This window comes from Equus caballus, chromosome X (genome assembly GCF_041296265.1).
Source record: "Equus caballus isolate H_3958 breed thoroughbred chromosome X, TB-T2T, whole genome shotgun sequence".
Taxonomy (NCBI): Eukaryota; Metazoa; Chordata; class Mammalia; order Perissodactyla; family Equidae; genus Equus; species Equus caballus.
The window spans coordinates 108,348,686-108,370,138 of record NC_091715.1 but is presented as its reverse complement, the minus strand read 5'-3'; the positions used below and the strand labels follow the sequence as shown (position 1 = coordinate 108,370,138).

At 46.9% G+C, this 21,453-nt stretch overlaps 1 protein-coding gene across 6 annotated transcripts in view; it reads right to left on the bottom strand.

Annotated features, from left to right (window-relative positions):
• Positions 1 to 21,453, bottom strand: part of TMEM164 (transmembrane protein 164) — a 257,355-nt gene that overhangs the window by 97,188 nt on the left and 138,714 nt on the right. The window lies entirely within an intron of this gene.

The window sequence follows — 21,453 nt, the reverse complement described above, 5'->3', positions numbered from 1 at the left end:
GATTGCAGAGTAGGCTTATATGATGTTGTCGGTGTCACTCTGAATGTGGACTTGAAGGGGGGTGCTCTAGAATGAAAGGAACTTGGAACCCTCCACCCCAAGCAAGTAGATGCCCACATTACATCCTGGAGTAGTATTTTCCCCAAGTCAGTCTTTCACTGATTCATCCATTCATTCACCAGTTATTAGGCACCTATTATATTCCAAGCCCAGTGCAAAGCTTTAGGGATAGGAAGATAAAGAAGACAGGCTCCCTGCAGGCTCGGACTCAGTCTGATGGGAGAGGCAGACAAGCCAGTCAACAATTAGAATCCAGTATAATGGATGCGATGATCAAGGTCTGTGCTACATATTAGGGAAGACAGAACTCAGCTTGGCGCGTAAGGTGTGGGAACAAAGACTGCTTCTTGGTGGAGGGGGCACAGAGCAGAGTCCTGAAGGAAATATGGGACTTAAGGAGGGGCCTAGGCATTCCAGAGAAGCAGCCTGCATGAAGGCAGATATGGGTGAGAGCAAGGCAATTCAGAGAACTATAGGTAAGAGTTGGGGCCACAGGGAAGAGTGTGATGGGTAGTGAGCAAGACTAAGACTCAGAGGTTGGCAAGGCTGGTCTGCTCTAAGCTGGGCCACATAGGACTTTAGTGGTCAAGCTGAGGGCTTTGGGCTTCATTCTGTGCTGCAAGGTCATGAGCCCAAATGCCTTAAGTCTCAGGGAGGTAACTGGGAGCAGGGGCGTGGCCAGAGACTAAGGGAAATTAGGGATGCGGGAGACTGGCCAACTGGAAAGACCCCATGCCCTTCTAAAGAGGGTGACTACCCCATCCAATCACTGCCTTGCAGGGACATGGGCCAAGAGTTGCCAGTTTTTTCACTTTTGCAAGAGAAGACAGAAATATGAACTTTCATGTGAAATTTCCTGATTTTTAAATGTTGGCAAATAATTCGAAATGTTTTAAGAATATTCAATGGACCAAACAAAACATGTCTTCTTGGATGGGTTTCAGCCCATGGGTGGCCAGCTTTAAGATCTGCTTTGGAGCCACAGAAAGCAGGAGAAGGTTTGAAGCAGGAAAACGATGTGATCAGACATGTTCTTGAGAAAGATCACCCTGGCCAGCATGCAGGGGATGGACCGGAGCAGAGAGAGCTGAGGCAGGGAGACTGATAAGGAGACTGCCGCAGGACCTGAAGAGGGAAGAGGATGGATGGCTTTTGAAGAGAACAGCAGTGGGGCGGGAGAAACCTGGAGGAAAAATTCACCAGGACATGATGGAAGACCGGATGTTGGGGAGGAAGGGTAACAAAGGATCTAAGAAGCTTCCCGGGTTCTAGCTTGGGCATCATTGGGTTGATGGTGCCATTTACTACGATGGAGAAGAGGAAAAGACAGATTGGGGCAGAAGGTAGGGAAATTGTGAGGCCATTTTAGACATGTTGAAATTGAGGTGCCTGTGGAATACCCAAGTGGAAATGTCTCTTAGACGGCTGGATGCACTCTGGGAAATACAGTGTTAGGGTGAGCATGTGGGGACTGGAACCCCAGAGACGCAGGTTTTCAAATCCTGGCTCTTGTCACTTATCAAATTCAGGGCCTTGGGGAAGCGTCAGTGTCTCCTGAACTCAGTTTCACTCATCTATAAAATAGGGTGTCGCTGCTTACTTCACAAGTTTGTTGGATAGATGAGATGAAATGATTTAAGTCATGACTGTGGTGCCATATTTGGGATTTAACAAATGATGATTGTCTTTATTATTATATGAGTCGCAAAGTCAGTGGAAAGGATGGGGCTGAACATCCAGATGTAGGTGTCATCAACACACAACGGTAACCGAAGTCACAGGAATATACGGAGACTGAGAAGAAGAAGAAGGCCAGAGGCAGAGGACCAAGGAACACCACTGGGGGCCTGGCGGTGGACAGTGTGGAGGGGAGAAGAGGAACAAGATGGGGTGACTGAAGCCAAGTGGGTCTTCTCCAGGAGACGCTCAGACTTGCTCTCTGAACAAGAGGGAGGCTCACAGCACGTCTGAGTGAGAAGGCCCTTTGAGGGCACTGAACTCATCCCTCCATTTTGTAAAGGGAGAAACTGAGGCTGGGAGATGGGCAGCACCATAGGAAAGTCATAATAGCAGAGCACTGAGCTCTCAGACACTGCCAGGGGACTCATTGCCCAATGCCCCTGTTGCCACTTGTCCAGACCTACATCACACCAAGTTGTACTGTCTCTTTCCTTGTCTGTCTACCTGTCCAGACGAGAGTGCCTCGGGGTCGAGGGCCTGGTGGGACTTGTTTCCGTGTTCCTAGCATCTGGCACGGTACTTGGTTTGTGAAGAGGCATTGAGCTATGCGCTTATACATTGTGCGCTTTCCTTTCTGCTGAATGAGTGGGAACCGGGCAGCACGTTGTCATCCCTGGCTGCTGGGGATCTAAAGGGGAAGAAGAGGGGACCTGGAGACTGACAGCTGCTGAGGCTGGCACTCGTGCCACTCTTCAAGCCGTGAGCCATTTTCCGCAGGTGTCCCTTCCCTCCATCCTCTGCTTGGCTCCCCCTAGTGCAGCTGGGCAGTAGTGACAGGCCCTGTAGGCTGGGGGTGGTGGCAGGAAAGGGATGATGGGAGGGGAAGTGTCATTGGCCGGGATGCATCCCAGCCACAGACCTGGGGGAATGCTGGGACAAGGCCTCAACCACTGGGCAGCCCTCCTCTCCTCAAACTCCTTCCCTACCCTGCCCTAAAAGCCTTGACCCCGTCCGGACCTATGCTATGGAGGCAAAGGAACACCAAGACACCACCAGGGGTCCTGTTTCTCAGGGCTCTCACTGCCTCTTGCCCAAACCCCACTTTAGCACCATTCATTCTGCGTTGCATCATCTGCCCCACACCAGATTGTTCATTCTCTGAGGGAGGGGCCATCTCAGAATCACCTCTTCACCTCCAGCACCTGGTAACCGTAGGCACTCAAAAAATAACCACTGTATGGGAGAATGACCAGCACAGACTTTCTGGAGAATCGTAAAACTATAACCCTTTGGCTCAATAATATTACTTTAAGGACTACCATGGAATACCAAAAAAAACCCCAACAAACCGCCCTTATTTGCACAAAGATATTTACACCTGTGCTACCTATAATATTGAGAAACTGGAAACAAACCAAATGGGGAGAAAGTTAAGTAAACTCTGCTACCTCAATATTGTGTAAGAGTCCACTGCCATTCACATGACAACCAAACTATGCATCTGTGTGAAAAGTCCCTGGCTAGTAATGGCAAGTGTAGAAGACAGAACGCCAGCCCCACGTGGATGATGGAAAAGACAGCTCAGTGGTTTAAAATACATGCCTTGGGGTCAGACAGGCCTGAGTTTGAGTCCTGCCTCTGCCACTGCCTCCAGGGGTGACCTTGGACAAATTGTGCTGCCCCTCTAAGCCCGTTTTTCTGGATGTAGGCTGGAGGTAACATCTACCTCTCGGGGCTGCTGAGTGGAGTAAAAAGTAAATACAGCAGCCAGCCTGGCACACAAATGGAAGCCGCTATTTTTATCATGGCATCACAGCCATCCAAAATCTCAGAAAAGACTGGAAGAAGACAGGGAATTTTGTAAGGAGGTGATCTCCTCTATGAAGGGGGACTGTGACTCTGGTTTCCACTGCCTCTTCACTGTTGTTGGTTCTTTTCATTGCAAAGATGATCAAAATTTCAGTGTCTTTGAAAAATTTTTAACAAGTACCCTGAGAATAGATGATCCAGTCTACATAGGTATTTGCAAATTGTATGCAAACACACATCATTCTTTTTTCTCACCTGGATGTGGCCCTTGGGATAATCCCAGTGAAAAACCAGTTTTCTTCTAAAGGAAAATAGAAACTTAAGCACTTTCAGAAAAATTAAACGCATAAAACTTTCTTTCAACTTTAAGGAAAAATGTGATATTTTCTGCAGCATCTTCCATCCCAGGAGGGTAGAAGCATTTCAGTTCTAAAGGTAGGGGGAAACCAAGGTAATAGCTTTTTCTGAGATCGATTTCTGCCAGAAGGAAGCTTTATGAATGCGAGGGAAGAAGTCAACTGCAGCATCAGCAGCAAAGACCGATTCCCAGAGGCCTCCCCAGGGCCCTTTCTCTCATCCTATGATCCCACCCAGAAAGGACTTGCACCAAGGAGATGAGACTGGGCAGGTGGCACCCCATTTGCCAATCTTCTTCTGCTCCCTTCAACTCATTCACTTCTATATGTTACCCATTCATTCGTCATCAACTGAGTGTACCCTGGGCACCACGCCCCATGCTAGGCAGTGGGGCTAAGAAGGCAGAGAGCCCCTGCCCTTGAGCACTCCCCTGCAGCTTACAAGTGAACGATGAGATGGTGCAATAGGGTAAGCACAGTAAGTAAGGGGACACTGAGGAAGGGTAGTTGGAGAAGATGACAGCTGAGGTGAGTTGGGGAAGGAGCTTGAAGGAAGGAAAGAACATTCCAGGCAGTGGGTACAGCCTGAGATAAGGTGTGGAGGCATGAAACAGCATGCAGTTTGCATGCAATCACAAGCAGGTCTGTGTTACTGGAGCACAAAGTGGGAGGGGACACATGTCAGGAGATGAAGCTGGAGAGACATGCAAGTGGGGTCAGGTCATGAAGAGCCTTGTTTGCCATGCCAGGGAACATCACTTTTTTTTTTTTTTTTTTTTTTGGAGGAAGATTAGCCCTCAGCTAACTACTGCCAGTCCTCCTCTTTTTGCTGAGGAAGCCTGGCTCTGAGCTCACATCCGTGCCCATCTTCCTCTAGTTTATACGTGGGACTCCTACCACAGCATGGCTGCCAAGCAGTGCCATGTCCGCACCCGGGATCCGAACCAGCGAACCCCGGGCCGCCGAGAAGCAGAACGTGCGAACTTAACCGCTGCGCCACCGGGCCGGCCCAGGGAACATCACCTTTATCCTATACACAATGAGAAGCCGTTGAGAGATTTTAAACAGGGGAGTGCAAGGTCAGATTTAGGTTTCAGCTGGCTAGATGCTCTGGCAACAGTGTGAAAAATGGACTGGGGGGGACAAGACCGAAGACCGGTTCAGACACTGCTGCAGAGATATAGATGACTTGGCAATTTGTCAGACATGAAAGAGACACTAGGGTGAGTCCCAGGTCTATGACTTCAGTAAGCGAGAGGAGCTGATTTAGGGGAGAGAAGAATTCAGGTTGGAGCAGGCTGACGCTGAATGCCTATAGGATATCCAAGCAGACATCTCCAGTAGGCTGTGGATGTCCAAGTCTAGAGCTCAGGAGAGGGAGATGGCCTGGAGAGACAGAGCTTGGGGTATGGATAAGATCAACAAGGAAGAGCCCACAGAACGAGATTAAAGGACCAAGGACAGAGCCTGGGAAACAGCAATATAGTCATGCGCCATATAACAATGTTATGGCCAATGCCAGACCATATACACGACAGTGGTCCCATAAGATCAGTACCATATAGCCTAGGTATGTAGTAGGCTACACCATCTGGGTTTGTGTAAACACACATTGTGATGTTCACACAATGACTAAATCACCCAGTGATACATTTCTCAGAATGTATCCCCATCGTTAAGTGACTCATGACTGTATGTAGTTGCCAGAAGAAAGAGGATCCATAAGAAGACAGGATTGAAGACAAGATTAAAGGTGCCACTAGCCACATGTGGCAATTTACAGTTAAACAAATTAAAATTAAATAAAATTAGAAATTTGGTTCCTCAGTCATACCAGCCACATTTCAAGTGTTCAATAACCACACGTGGCTAGTGGCTACAATATAGGACAGTGCAGAGCTAGAACATTCCCATCATCACAGCAAATTCCACTGGGAACACACTTCTCGACAGAGGTAAAGACAAACACTTCTCCTGGGTTTGACAACATGCTGGTCACTGGTGATCTTTGCTATAGCAATCTCAGGAAAGTAGTGATGCAGGACCTGGGTGATGAAAGATGAAGAAAAGTTTTTCAGGGGCACAAAATAAGGAAGAGAATTCCAGGAAAAGGGAACAGGATATGCAAAGTCACAGAGAAATCATTAGCTAAATTCCCAATATTTCAATCACTTCTCTGAATGTCTCCTTCTTCCTTTTGCTCTTACCCGACCTACCTCTTCCCTCGAGGAGCCTGCTTCATCTCTAGTCCTCTAAAGGAGTCACTGATTTTTCTCCTTTGGCCCAAGTAGGTAGAGTATGTACCTTCTTTCTTTGCATTGCTGTTTCCAGACCACTGGCCCTCCTTTCTCTCTAAAACCTCACAACCACCATAGTGTACCACACACTACCTTTCCCTTTTACAGTTGTCTACAGACAGATGGGTCATGGCCCTCAATATTCCTTGAGGATATTAGTACTTGGCTCAGTACCACTCTCTCCAAAACCATTCCTAACATATTTCTTGATAATTTCAACATATGCCTAGATGAACTTTGTAGTATCCTGACCTCGCAGTTCCTTTACCTCTCCTCAATGACCTTGTCTTCCATCACACCTCTGCCACTCATTCTCATGCCTGAGACCTTTTAATTACGAATATCCACAGCCTCTCCATAAGTCAAGCATTCCCTCTTCAACCACCACTTCTATCTTTCCAGTTTACTCCCTCTAACCCTGACCTCAACATTTCTTTGACGCCACCACAATCTCTGATTCATTGGTCCTACCATCATTTTGCTGTCCTTCATGACCTTACATTCCATGACCCATCATTCTAATTCTCCCTGGCATACACCTTTGACTCCACTGTGCCTCTCTTTATCACACTCATCTTGAAAAAGCCCAGCCCTGGTTAAATCCCAATCTCCTCCCCCTCCTTGCTTGTACATACGCCATTGAACGTGGCTGGAGAAAAGCAACAGTGCTGACTGTTCTCACTTCAAATTCATGATCACAAACCTCAGGTGCATCGTTCATGCTGCCAGGCAATCGTATTATACCTTCCCAGTCCATTCACTTCTCTCAGGCTACAACTTAATATTGTCTCCTCTCTTCTCAGATCTTTAGTACTTCTTTCCCATCCTCACCCTCAGATGATGACCTTGATTCCTACTTCACTGAGAAAAAAACAATCAGACAAAAAACTCCCAGAAGCTCTCATGATCACATCTAACCACCCATCTGCACCAGTCATACAATATGCTCTGCCTTCACCCCCGTTACCACGGATGAACTGCCTAGGATCCTAGCCAAGGGCAGCCCTCCCAATTGTATCCAGAGCCGGCCCCTCTCACCTACTCAGTCTCACTCCTGCAACTGTTTCCTTTTTCTCTTACGTCAACAATTTCTTCTTCTCGGGGCCGGCCCGGTAGCCGAGTAGTTAAGTTTGCACGCTCTGCTTCGGCGGCCCAGGGTTCGGATCCTGGGCACGGACATGGCACTGCTTATTAGGCCATGTTGAGGCAGCGTCCCACATGCCACAACTAGAAGGACCCACAACTGAAATACACAACTATGTACTGGGGGGATTTGGGGAGAAAAAGAACAGGAAAAAAAAAAAGAAGATTGGCAATAGTTGTTAGCTCAGGTGCCAATCTTTAAAAAAAAAAACCACCAATTTCTCCTTCTCTACTGGAGTATTTCCATTAGCATATAAACTAAACATACTGGAAGAGCTCCCATTCTAAAACAAATAAACACTTGACCTCACCTCCCCACACAACCATCTCATTCCTCTGGCTCCCCTTTACAGCAAAACTCCTTGAAAGAATTGTGTGCATCTGTACTGTCCAATATGGTAGCTCCTGGTTCGTGTGACTGTTGAGCACTTGATAATATTGTGGATATGTTGGGTTAAATAAGATATAAGATATATTATTAAAATTAATTTCACCTGTTTCTTTTACATTTTTTTAGTGTGACCACTAAAACATTTGAAATTACTTATGTAGCTAACATATTTGAATTGGAGAGCACTTGCTTATACTCCCTGTCTGCAATTCTCCTCTTCCCATTCTCTCTTAACCCGCTCTAGTCAGGCTTCTGCTCCTGCCTCCCCACCCCCTACTCCACCACAACAGCTCCCACCAAGGTCACGAATAACCTTATCATTGCTAAGACCCAATGGTCAATTCTCAGGCCTCATCTTACGTACTTCAAACATTCTTCACTTGGTTTCAGGGATCCTGCCCTCTTAGTTCTCCTCCTGCCTCACAGCCTGCTTCTTCTCAGTCTCCTCTACTGCTGCCTCCTCACCTCCCTGATCTCTAAACAATGGAGAGGATTCAGGCTGCAGAACTCAAGAGTTTTTCTCTTCTCTGTCTATTTTCATTCCCTAGGTGATTTCAACCAATCTCATGGCTTTAATATGATCTACATGCTGATGACTCCAACATTTATATCTCAGTGTGGACCTCTGCCTTGAACTCCAGGTTCACATAGCTCACAGCCTACTCAATATCTGCACTTGGCTAGCTAAGTGGGCATCTCGCTCTTAAACCTGACTTCTGAACTTGGCTCCTATGGTACATGGTTACAGTACGGGCTCCCAATATCCACACCCTTATGTATTCTTCTCCCACACTGATTTGGTCATGTGGCCCACCTGGCTCAGCCATATAACTTGCTTTGGCCAATGGGACATCATCAGAAAAGATGCAATCAGAGGCTTGATAAGCACTTGTGCAGTGGGGCTTGCCCTTTTGGAATGCTGCCCTGAGACTCCCATGCCATGAAAGGCTATGCAGATAGAGAGGACCAAGGGAAAGATGGCTTAGTCTGTTTGGGCTGCTATGACAAAATAATATAGACTGGGTAACTTAAACAACAGAAATTTGTTTCCTCACAGATCTGGAGGCCAGGAAGTCCAAGGCCAAGGCACTGGCAGATTCAGTGTCTGGTGAAAGCCCACTTTCTGGTTCCTAGACAGCCATCTGTTTTGGTGTGTCTTCACACAGTGTAAGCGGCTATGGAGCTCTCTGGTCCCTTCTTATAAGGGCACCAACCCCAACATGAGGGCCCCACCTTCATGACCTCATCCAACCCTAATTACCTCCCAAAGGTCCCACCTTCAAACACCATCACATTGGGGGTTAGGACTTGAATTTGGGGAGGGACACAACATTCAGTCCATAACAAAGAATGATCCAGTCAACCCACACAATTGTGAAAAATAATAAGTCACTGTTTTAAGCCACTAAGTTTTGGGGATGTTTAGTACACAACAATAGGTAACTGAAAGAGCACTTCCTCTCCCCAGCTCCCCAAAAAGAGCAATAAACAAGAAAAAAATCCCTTCTTCTAGTCTTCCTTATCTCAATAAATGGTCATCCATCTAAGTTACTCACGTCAAAAACTCTGGAGTGACTCCTCTCCTCCTCTCACACTCCTCATCTGGTCCATCAGCAAATCCTGCTGGCTGAACTTCAGTATGTATCCAGAATCCAGTGACTTTTCTCTGCCTCTACTGTTAGTACCCTAGCCCAAGCTAGTATCACCTCCTTCCTAGATTATTACAAACATAAGTTAGGTCTTCCTACTTCTATCCTTGTCCCCCTACAGTCTAATTTCAGCATGGCAACTGGGTGATCCCCTGAAAAATTAATTCAGACCATGTCAGTCCTCTGCTCAAAACCCTCCAAATGGCTGCCCATCTCCCTAGGAATAAAATGTCAAGTCCTTACAACGGGCTATAAGGCCCTATATATGATCTGCCCCCTCACCTATATCACCTCGCTGATCTCACCTCCTACTACTTTTCCCGTCTTTCACACAGCTCTAGACACACTGTCTTACTTGTTATTGCTGGAACATTCTAGAAACACTCCTGTCTCAGGGACTTTACACTTGTTATTTCCTCTGCTTGGCATATTCTTCCCCCAGATATCCAATGGCTCAACCCCTCGCCTGCAAGCCTTCACTCAAATGTCACATTCTCAGTGAGGCCTTTAAATGAGACCACCTCATTTAAAATTGCAACCCTCTCCACCCAATCAGCAGCCCTATGCCCGTTACTTTGCTTTATCTTTTCCTCTACGGCACCTAACATCATGTGACTTACTACATATTTTACTTATTTCTTTACTGTCTCCTCCCACAAGAATGTAAGCACTGTGAAAGCAAGCATATGTATCTGTTTTGCTCACTGCTTTATCCCCCAAACATGCCTGACACAAAGCAGGGTTTAATAAATATTTGCTGAAAGAATGAAGCGAGCAGCCTAGTATGTTTAAGAACTTTATACAGTTCAGTATCACTGGACTATCATGTGGGAGAGAGGGATAAAGAGGAGATGAGGGCCAGTTTGGGAAGAATTCTGTTTGCTCCATTAGATACTCTGGACTTTACAAATCACCTCGAGACCTTGTGAAGAGGTAGGTTCTGATGCAGTAGGTCTGGGGTAGGGGGCCTGAGAGTCTGCAATTCTAACTAGCTCCCAGGTGCTGCCAGCCCTCAGACCACACTTTGAATAGCAAGGCACAGAGCTCACGGTCTGGCTGCTGATTAAAATAGGGCGCGACTGAAGAGAGAGAGCCCAGTGAGGAGGCTGTTGCAATAGAAGAAGTCAGGGATGATCCAATACGCACTAAAGTAGGAGTAGTGGGAATGAATTCAAGAATGATCAGGAGGTCGAATGGACAAGATTTGGTCTTTGCCTGGATGTGGGGAGGAAGGAAGAGTGGAGGGCCAATGATTAGATTTATGGCCGTGGTAATGAATGAACGGATGGTGGTACCACTCAATGTGATGGGGAACATCAGAGAAGATACAGGTCTGGAGAGAGGGAAGAGAATGACAAGCTTAGTTCCCAGCAACAATGCCATCCCATCTTTGGTGCCCTCTAAATCAGATACCTGTATTTCTAGCTTTTGCAAGCCTTAGTCGCCCAGAAGATACATCTCTGGGTGGCACAATCTCAAGATAGTCATGGATACATGATTCCCCATTCTCAGCTATTGAGTGCACTCTCAAGTCAGGTTTCCCTTCATCCAGGCATTTGACCAAATTCTGTTTAGTACACAAGGAAGTAGAGGATGTGTATGCTTGGGTGTTCATGTGGAAGGTCCATCTTGTTGACCTGCTACCCTGAGGGGCTGGAAAGCCCACTCAGGCCAGGCTTCACCCTCAAAGCGCCTAGTAGGAGCTGACTGCGCCACTCAGCCTGTAGTCAAGGCAATTTAAAGACCCACCTTCATCCATGAGCATCAGAGATCCAGCCCTCTGCCATCAGCACAGAGTGAGGATCCTGAGTTGGCAAAGAATCCAGCAGGTGGACCAGGCCTAGCAGAATAAGCACTGGAGCCCCGAGACCCAGGTCTCAGGTTCTACTCTTACCAAGTTGCTGTGTGACCATCTGTGTGGATCATAACCCCTCGACACATCAGTGTCCCTCTTGCAGGGAAATCCCAGGCCCTCCCCACCTTGCAGGAGCCCTGTAGGAATAAAAGAGCTAAAGGAACACGGAGACACTGTAGAAAAAGGTGCTATTTAAACATAACACACCATTGTGCCTCACACAAGTTATGCAGTTAGTACTTTGCTGGGTCTCTGGTGAGCTTTCAGCAAGGGGGAGCCAAGTCTGAGATGATTTGAGGCAATGAGGCTTCCCCTTCAGTCTGTAACAGAATCCCCTAGGGGGTGACTCTTAAACTTGAGAGAGCATCCGAATGCCCTGGAGAGCTTGTTAAAAGGCAGCTTGCTAGGCCCCACAGGCCTGGCAGGGCGAGGGTGTGGCGGGGGCGGGGGGAGGGGGGACGGGCGGCGGGGGGGGGGGGGGGGGGGGGGGGGCGCGGCATGCCTGGAATCAGGAAACAGAGAATTTGCATTTCTACATTTCTAATGGGTTTGCTGGTTAGGCTGCTGCTGCTAGTCCAGGGACCACACTTTGAGAACCCCTGTCCTAGAGAACTCGCAGAAAATGCAGATTCTTGGGCCCTGCTCCCAGAGACTTGAACCCAAGCAATCTGAGTGGGTCCTGAAATTTCCATTTTGGTAACGAGCACCTCACATGATTCTGATACTAGGTCATCCAACCACACAGGAGAAACATACTGACTTAGGGGAATTCCTGGAGGTGGAAGATGTACCTAGAGGCCTGAGGAAAGCTACCAGTGGAGGGGCACAGTCTGGCCAGGCGCAAGGAGCAGCGTCTCATGGAAGCTGATAAAATTAAGGTGGAAAATACTTGACTTAATCCTGTGCTCCTACAAAGCATTCCTGAGCCCCAATTACTTCCTCCTCAGCAGGGGAAATCCCATGGTCTTCAGAAACTCACCTACCCACCCTCTTGCACAAGGCTCAGCTGTTGGCCAATTTTTCAAATTCTCCAGCTCTTTCCTCATCCACTAACCCCCTGGGTGCCTTCTGTCCCTTATCCTTTCCCCTGCCCCTCGCCTGACCAGCAAAGTTAGAACTGAGAAGCCAGTGAAAGGGAACTTCCCCAGCATCCTGACACAATCCTAGCTAGGCAGGAGGGGCAATGGGCTAATGGCGGGGAGGACACAGGCAGCACAACCTGGAACTGAGGTCAGTACTACCTCGGGGCCACTTTCAAGCCATTGCTGGCCAAAGTGCTCTTGCTTTAACTGTCCTAGAAAGCAGCACAGGGGCTGTATGCCAACCCTCATCTTCCAGGAGAGCGCCTTAAAGCCCCTCAAGAGAGAAGTGGCTTGCCTGGAGCAAACAACGTTTGGGCTCTTACATCCCAGTTTCCGAAAATGTCCCCAAAGGACATCTGAATTGCCTGTGCTTCAAAGACCCTTCTTCCCCGTGTCTAGCCTGACAGTCCACTGCTTCCCAATTCTGAAACAAGAGCTCCCTCTAGTGAAACTGAAAGGGGTTTCCAAGCAGCCTGTAGGCAGGGCTTCTTAACCTTCCTTGTGCCAGGAGGGGACCCCTCTGACAGCAGGTGGATACCGACACACCTCTTCTCGGACCAATGTTTTAAATGCATAAAATAAAAGGCAAAGGGTTACAAACGAAGCCAATGGTATTAAAACAGAGTTATCAGGACTGGCCTAGTGGTGCAGTCGTTAAGCTCACGTGCTCTGCTTGGGCAGCCCGGGGTTCATGGGTTTGGATCCCCGGCGCAGTCCTACATATTGTTCATCAAGCCATGCTATGGCGGTGCCCCACATACAAACTAGGGGAAGACTGGCACAGATGTTAGCTCAGCAACAATCCTCCTCAAGTGAAAAAAAAAAGAGGAAGATTGGTAACAGGTATTAGCTCAGGACCAATCTTCCTCACCAAAACAAAACAAAACAGTTATCAAAATATTTAAACAGATTTATAATATAGTACTTATGTGTTTCTTTACTAATGTGTTTAACAATAAGACCTAGCAGCAAGTCTAACAACTACCATAATTTCAAAGCAGTGATGAGCACAAACAGTATTCTGAGGTGTCTGCAACTACTGTAAGGTGATAGGAAGCCATCTGTGATTGCTACTGACAACACAGTCCCAGGTATGGCCAGTATCACTGGTGCTCGTTGCCTGCATTCATGTGCCACATTTCTGCTACAGGTTAGTGAAAAGAAAGATGGGATATTTTTTCCCATCCAAGTTAATGGACCCCTTAATTCCTATTTTCGACCCCAGGTTAAGAACCCCTGCCTAAATAAAACAATCACACCCAACCAACCAAAACCCCCCCAGGGATGAAGAAAGGGGGGGTCCTGGAGCAGGAATTGCATCACTAGCCCTACAGGTCCTAAAGCTGCACAGGTGCACTCTCCTCCACCTGTCCCGAGGCTGATTTCCCCCCAAACCATCCTGCTGGAACCCCCAGAACCTCTGGAGACCTGGCCCCCTCATCAACAAATCTTTCTATCCCTGCCACCTCTGCACAGAAGGGCCCTTGCACCTCCTCACTGTAAGGAGGCCTGGCTCTCCCCTGGAGCCACTCCTTCTCCCCTGGCTGCTCTGAGTAGAGGCCATTTGTTCCGAGCCTTCGATTCTCACAGCAAGCCTTCCTGGGGAGAAGGGGAGCTGAAGATTCCTCTAGCCCCCTCGTCATTGCTTCTACATGTTTTCTCTTCGCTTTTCTCCTTCTTTCAAGCTTCAGCTTCTGTTCCTCGTGACTGTGACCTGTTGTCCTCCAGGTCACTATCCGATTCATCCCAGATCAGTCTCACTCGGCTTACAGTCTTCCTCTGTTCTGGGTGATTTCAACATCCGTGCAGGCGCCACTGCCAACACCCTAATCTCGTGGCCTCTTGAACCTCCTCAACTCCACAAACCTCTAGTCCACTTCACCACCCACAACCCGCTTTGGTCAACACTCCCAACTGCCCCACCTATGACCACAAGCTTCCAGAGGTTCAGCTTTCATATCCTCATTCCTACCGTGCACGTGCCCAGAGACCTCCTTATGACCTCTGATCCCTTGATGCCCCTTACCTGTCCCCATGGATTTCCTCCTTGTTCTGAAGCTCTCTCCCAGCCTCACTTCCTTCCATACCAGCTGGGACCCCATGAGCAAACACTTAAACTCTTGCACTAGCACCCTCAACTCCCTGGTGGGCAGAGCGCCCTCTTCTTCCCTCTCACCCCACACTTCTACCTACCCTCTCACTAGCTCATCCTCAAAGGGTGGATTGCTAAAGGTGAGAACCCAAGAAACTGCTCGGACCACATTTTATTAGGTTAGCAGGCAGAGTCGTGGTACATTAGCAAGCAGAAAACAGACTAATCATAGCAAAATTAAATAGTGGGAACTAAGGGACAGGCACTCTTGTAAGCACTTTACATACATTAACATTCAATGCTTATTACAACCCTTCGGGGAAATATTATTATTCTTATTTTACAGGTGAGGAAATTGAAACACAGAGAAGTTAAGGAACTTGACCAAGGCCACACAGCTAGTAAGTGACAGAACCAGGACTTGAAACCAGGTAGTCTAGCTTTGTAATGGGCAGCACACACTTTTCATCATGCACATCTCAGAGAAACCTGTCTCTTTGGACAGTCAGGCCTGCTCACATCCTCCTCTCTCCTGTAGCTTCTCAGTGCCTTTGATGGGGTAGGAAATAAGCTTGGACCCGCTCTACAGATCTGGCCACCTTAGATTCTCAGAGCACAGAGCAGGAAGCTCACTTGGGCCTCGAGGCCAAAGCTGCAAGCTCCAGCCTAGCTGCCAGAGGAGCTCTGCCTGCGTTGCACGTACTGGGCACCTGCTCGGCCAATCAGAAAGTGGCACTCTGTTTCCCATTCCACTATCGTTCCTTGGGTGACCTGCCCTTGGCCAGAGACCCAGAAAGAGGAAAGTGGTTGGCAGGATTACCAAAACTCTGTCCTGAACCTCCAACGTGCCTCGCTTTCTGGATCGTCAACACCATTGACCCTACTTACAAAGCGCCAACCTTGGATGGATCCCTCAAGCCAGATGTTCTGCTCCCCGACTGAGGAGAAAATGGGTAACCACACAGACCAGTGCCAGGAAAATACAAGGAAATCTGTTTCAGGAGGGCCCCCTCAGAGCTAATCACCAACCTTCCAGAGCTACCCTGTCCAATATAGTAGCTACTAAAGACATGCAGATATTTCCATTTCAATCAAGTCCATTAAATTTAAATCAAATGAGAAATTCCTCAGCCTAATGCCTCAGTCACACTAGTCACACTTCATCTGCTCAGGAGCCACATGGAGCTTGTGGCTACCACACTGGACAGAGCAGAAACAGCATATCTCCATCGTCACAGAGAATTCTATCGGACAGCACTGAGATTCCAGACTTACCTCCTTCTCCCATTTCCCGCAGCACTTACTCCTCTTGTCATTACCCTTCTCGATCCACCATAAAGCCCTTTCATTCTAGGCAGTTGTCATCACTTGTAATTCATCCAGACCCCTTTTTCCCCAGTGGCTTCAATGCTCCCCTGTCACTACTTGCCTTCATCTTCGCACCTGGACATGCCCGGCCTTGGGCAGAGAGGAAAGGGGAGGAGGGGTAACAGGAGGAGAGGAAAGAAGGGAGAGAAATCCATCCCCCAGCTCTGCAAGGCCCTTAACCCCTCCTTGCTTAACGCCCTTAACTTCTCCTTCCTTCCCATCCCCACTTCTTCAAAGGCCTTACTTTCCTGGAACTCTCTGAAACAATGTAGCACTCTTAATCACTACTACTTTAATGAAAATTTCTACTGCCTTAGACTTCCCTGAACAGCTCCAGAATATTCTACCCAATTGCCTCCTGGACACCTCAGTCTGGACAGCCTAGAAGTGCCTCAAATTCAAGTGAAATCATCTTCTTCCCTAAAACATGCTCCTCCCTTCTGTGCCCACCTCCTCCCCAGACAGCCAGGCCCAAATCCTGGGGCCTCATAGACTTTGCCCTCTCCCTTACTCCCATAGCATCTTAATTATAATAAACACTATCAATGTAATTATTTCTTATTAATTTAAATTAAAATAAAAAATGATCTCAATTGTATAGCCTCACCTCCTGAAAAGATGAAAAGACAAGACTACTGCCACCTAGTGGTGAAACTCAGGTAAACAATTAGCGACAGCAGTTGAAACGCTCAAGGCAAATAAAAAGCATAAGAACATTCAGGAAAATGTGCCTTAGGTGGCCTAGGGAAGTCAGACACAGCTCCAGAGAGGAAGGAGTACCCTTGAGCTAACTTGTAAAGGAAGACGTGGAATTTGCCATGTTCCAGGTAGAGACGCTGGTGTGAGCATGGATATGGGGTTGGGGATGGGGACCGGTGGGACAATTCTGTCAATAGATTTGTTCACGTAGAAGGTAAAATAATGGGAGTTGAAGTCTAAGTGATGGGAAATGAGGTCAAAGAGACAGGCTAGGATCAGCTTGCAAACAGTCTTGAATGCCATGTAAAGGAGTTTGGTCTTTATCTTGGACAGGATTTTTAGGCAGTGGCACAAAATCTGATCAGATTTGCTCCTTCCTTAGAAAGGTTATTCTGGAGTCTGGATGGAGGATTAGACTGGGCAGGAGGTAGAGAGCAATCAAGGGACAAGGAGATGAGAGAGAAAACAAACTAATCCTGGCAATAGAGGCTGAGAGCCTGGACTAGGGCAGGGATGGTGGGGATAGAGAAGAAGGGCCAACTTTGCAAGCATTTTGAGAATGTGGATCATCAGAACTTCTGAACTGATAGGTATAGGGGGAGAGGCAGAGGAAGGGATCCAGGAAGTTGCCTAAGTTTTTGGCTTTGGCACTGGATGGATGGTGGAGCCACTAAGACAGGAAATAGAGGAAGAGGAGCAGGTTGGAAGAAGGAGTATGGAATTGAGGAGTCTGACTGTAGACATGTTTCCTTTGAAGTACCTGTGGTGGTTCTGGAGCCTGCAGTTAGATCTATAGATGAGGAACATCAGGTTCTCTGGGGCAGGCAGAGCAAAGGAGCCTGAGGAGAAACAGCCAGAGAAGGAGGAGAACTAGGAGAGACGGGTGTCATGGAGCCCAAAGGAGAAACGAGCATCTAAAAGGCGGGATGCCAGCAATGTTAAATCCACCGACAAACATGCACTCAGGATGTGCAAGGCTCTGTGGCTTAAGAATTGAGCAAGACACAAGCCTGACCTCAAGAGGCCACAGCCTGTTAGAAGACAGGTGTGTAACTAATGAGAGGCAGTATAATGTGGTTAATGATAAAAAAAATAATAATAATAATAGAAAAACAGTATACAGCACTTACCATGTGCCAGGCACTGTTCTCTATGCTTTACATATACAAGCTCATTGAGCCCTCAAGGCACCCTGTGAGGTAGGTACTATTCCTATCCTCGTTTTACAAATGAGAAAACAGACGCAGAGAGGTTAAGGCACTAGCCCAAGTGCTGTAACCAGGATTCGAACCCACAGTCTGTCCCAATCCAGTGACTACATGGAGAAGCAGCATGGTGTGGTGGTGATGTCTGCCTGCCTGGTTTCAAATGCCAGTTTAAACTCTAGTGCAGGGGCTCCTAACCTTTGGGGGGTCATGGACTCCTTGGGCAGTTTGTTGTCTACGATTTAGAACTGAAGGAAATGCCATATTTCAGTTGGAGTTCATGCAAATGAAGAAGTGATTTTCTTTTCTCATCCAAGGTCATGGGCCCCATAAGTAGATTTTGTAAGGATTAAATGAGATCAAGATCGTGCATGTAAAACACTTACCCAGGGCCTACAGTGTGTGGTTATATAGTCACTCATTCGTTCAGCCGCCAAATATCAAAAACAAAAGAAAAATTCCTGTCCTTAGGGAAACGGGCATGTCAACAGACACCTACACTGCAGCGTGAGAAGGACAGCAACAAAATCGTTACAGCGGGCTGCCTGGAGAAGGTGACTGCTGAGGTGAGTTTTGAAGAATGAATACTTTCCAAGCCAACACACTAGAGATGGGCATTCCTGGCAGAAGTCACTGCATTTTCAAGGGCACAAAGGCATGAAAGTTGCACAGTAAACTCAGGGGACCTGAAAGATGTGGGTATCATCAGAGTACAAACTACAAGGAAGGAAGGAGCATAAAGAGATGAAGCTGGGGAAAGGGCAGGGCCAGGTCATGCAGGGCCTTTCATGCCAGGAGCATGCCCTGTGTTTGGGGGACAAGGGGGAAACACTGAAAGTTTCCAAACAAGGAAGTGCTATGATCCTATCTGGGCTTTAGAAATAGCTTTGGAAGCTACAGACGGGCTGTTAGGGATGGGCTGGGGAGGCCGGAGGCTGGGAGATCACACGAGCCAACTGACAAGGGATGAGTAACGCTCAGCACAAGGTGGTGGCCCTAGAGACAGTAGGAAGGGGATGGACTTGAGAGAGATTTAGGAGGTAAAAACAGAACATGGTAATCTCTCTACACAGCAGCCAGCGTGACCTTTTCCATGAGCTGATCTGATCATGCCAGACTACTGTTAGGACAAATGAGACACCATCTGGAAATAAAGTCGGATCCTTATCTCACATTGTACATCAGGATAAATTCCAAGTGGATAAAAGCTTTAAAGGTCAAAAAGAAATGGAACTATTAACAAAGTAGAAAACAATAAGGGATTTTTTTTTTCTTTGCTGGAGGAAGATGAGCCCTGAGCTAACATGTGTGCCAGTCTTCCTCCACTTTTTATATGTGGGTCGCGACCACAGCATGGCTGATGAGTGGTGTAGGTCCGTGCCTGGAATCTGAGCCTGCAAATCTGGGCTACAGAAGTGGAGTGCACCAAACAACCATTATGCCATCGGGCCAGCCCTGGGACATGTTTTTTTTTATAACCTTGGAGTGGGGAAGGACTTTCTAACCATGACCCAAAGTTCAGAAGCCACACAATAAAAGAGAGATAAATTAAGTCACATAGAAATGTAAACAGCCCACAGGGCAAAAATAAATCGTAAGCAAAGTTAAAAGACAAATGACAAAACTGGGGACAATATCTGAGGCTCATATCACAAAGAGCTAACTCCTAATATTTATATATAAAGAGCTCCTAGGATTCAATTTTGTAAAAAGACCAAGAACACAAGAGAAAAATGAGCACATGAGAGGAACACAAAGTTCAATTATGAGGAGATCACATGCCAATTTAAACAGATAAAAAGATGCTCAGCTGCACTCAAAGTAAAAGAAATTCAAACTAAAACTGAATTGATACACCATTATTTTTACCCATCAGATGAGCAAAACTTGAAAAGTTTGGAAATATACTCTTTTGGTGAAGCTGTGTGGAAACAGGCCCTCTTACACATTGCTAGTGAGCATTTAAATTGGTATCACTTGGGGCTGGCCCGGTGGTGCAGCAGCTAAATTTCACACGTTCCACTTCTCAGCGGCCCGGGGTTCACCAGTTCGGATCCCGGGTGCGGACATGGCACCGCTTGGCACACCATGCTGTGGTAGGCATCCCACATGTAAAGTGGAGGAAGATGGGCACGATGTTAGCTCAGGGCCAGTCTTCCTCAGCAAAAAGAGGGGGATTGGCGGCAGATGTTAGCTCAGGGCTAATCTTCCTCAAAATAAGTAAATAAATAAGTTGGTATCACTTTTACGGATTGGGAAATATCCATCAAAATTACAAATGCATATACTCGTCGATTCAGTCATTCCACTTAGGGAGATTTATCCTATAGATATACCTGCACACATGAGAAATGGCAGAGGGTACTCTCAGTGCACGGTTATTTACATAAGCAGAAGATCTGAAACAACCTCAATGTCTATCAATAGGAAATCGTGGTATAGTGTCAGAGCCTTGTGTTATGTGTAACAGCAGAACCTCGGAGCCATAGCACTGGGTTCAAATCCTGGGTCTGCCACTAATTATCTGAGAGGCAGTTTCTTCATCTGTAAAAGGGAGGGAACAGGAGCACCTACCTAAGAGGATTAAATGAGTTAATATGTGTGTGAAGAGCTTGAAACAATGCCTGGCACGTCAGAGTGCTATGGAAAGGGTTGCCGTTTTTGTTATGCTGTATTTTATCATCCACGCAATGGAACACACGCTGCTGTGAAAAAGAATAAGGAAGCTTCCTGTGGGCTTACCCGGAAAGCTCTCTCAGAAATACTGCTAAGCAAAACAGCAACAACAACAACAACAAAACAGCTGTGTCTTATGCCATTTGGGGATGTGTGTCTTAAGGATGACAATAAAACATTTTTAAAATTTACTTATATATGCAAAAGGAAACTCTGGGAGGATATGCAAAAAACAAAAATAGTGATTACCTGTGGGGTTACAGGGGAGACTGGGTAGATGGGGGGGGGGGAAGGGGGAGAAGGTGATTTCTCACAGAATGGCCTTTTGTATCTTAGATGTTGAATCATATAAAAGAATTATATAAGAAAAGAATCAATAGGAAAAACAAGTTGATGGCATGCCCTTCTTAAAATCTTTCAGTGGGCTTCTACAGCTCTTAGAATAAAGGCCAAACCGGGGCAGTGAATCCAGGATTTCATGGATAGTATAGAGTTTCTCTTACAAACAAATACATTTTCGAAAAAATCAATAGATTTAAGGATATATATCACATATATAATAATACAGGTGCTTACATGGACAAGGCAAAAAATGGCATGCCCGAAGAACTAAAGTTTAGGCAACATTGTGTGGACTATTCTTTTATGATGCTTAGCTGTGAAGGGAAGATGAAAGAGAGATGTGTGGGGTTGAGAGAAAGTTTTTCAGAATGGGAAGACTTCAGCATCCTTATTGGCTAAAAAGCTGAAAGGGTTGAAAATCCAGGTAAACAAGTAACTACCTAATGGCCTCAGGTAGGGATAGGAGGTAACCACACCAGGGTGTGACTGGCCATGTTCAGAAGGAATGCCACTTCCTCCAAGAGGGGAGGGAAAGGAAAGGAATGACGGGGGCGGGTAAGGATGGTTTTAGAGTGGAGAGGAGTAACTGAGGGAATTCCTACCTGGAAAGCTCTATCTTCTCAGTTGTTTGTTGGGGGAACATCTATTGGCAATGGGGAGGACAGGCAGTTTGAGGAGGGTGGTATAGGTCTAGCGTGTGACTTCTCAGCGCAGTGTGTAGAGGAGCTGATCAAAGACAGAAAATAATT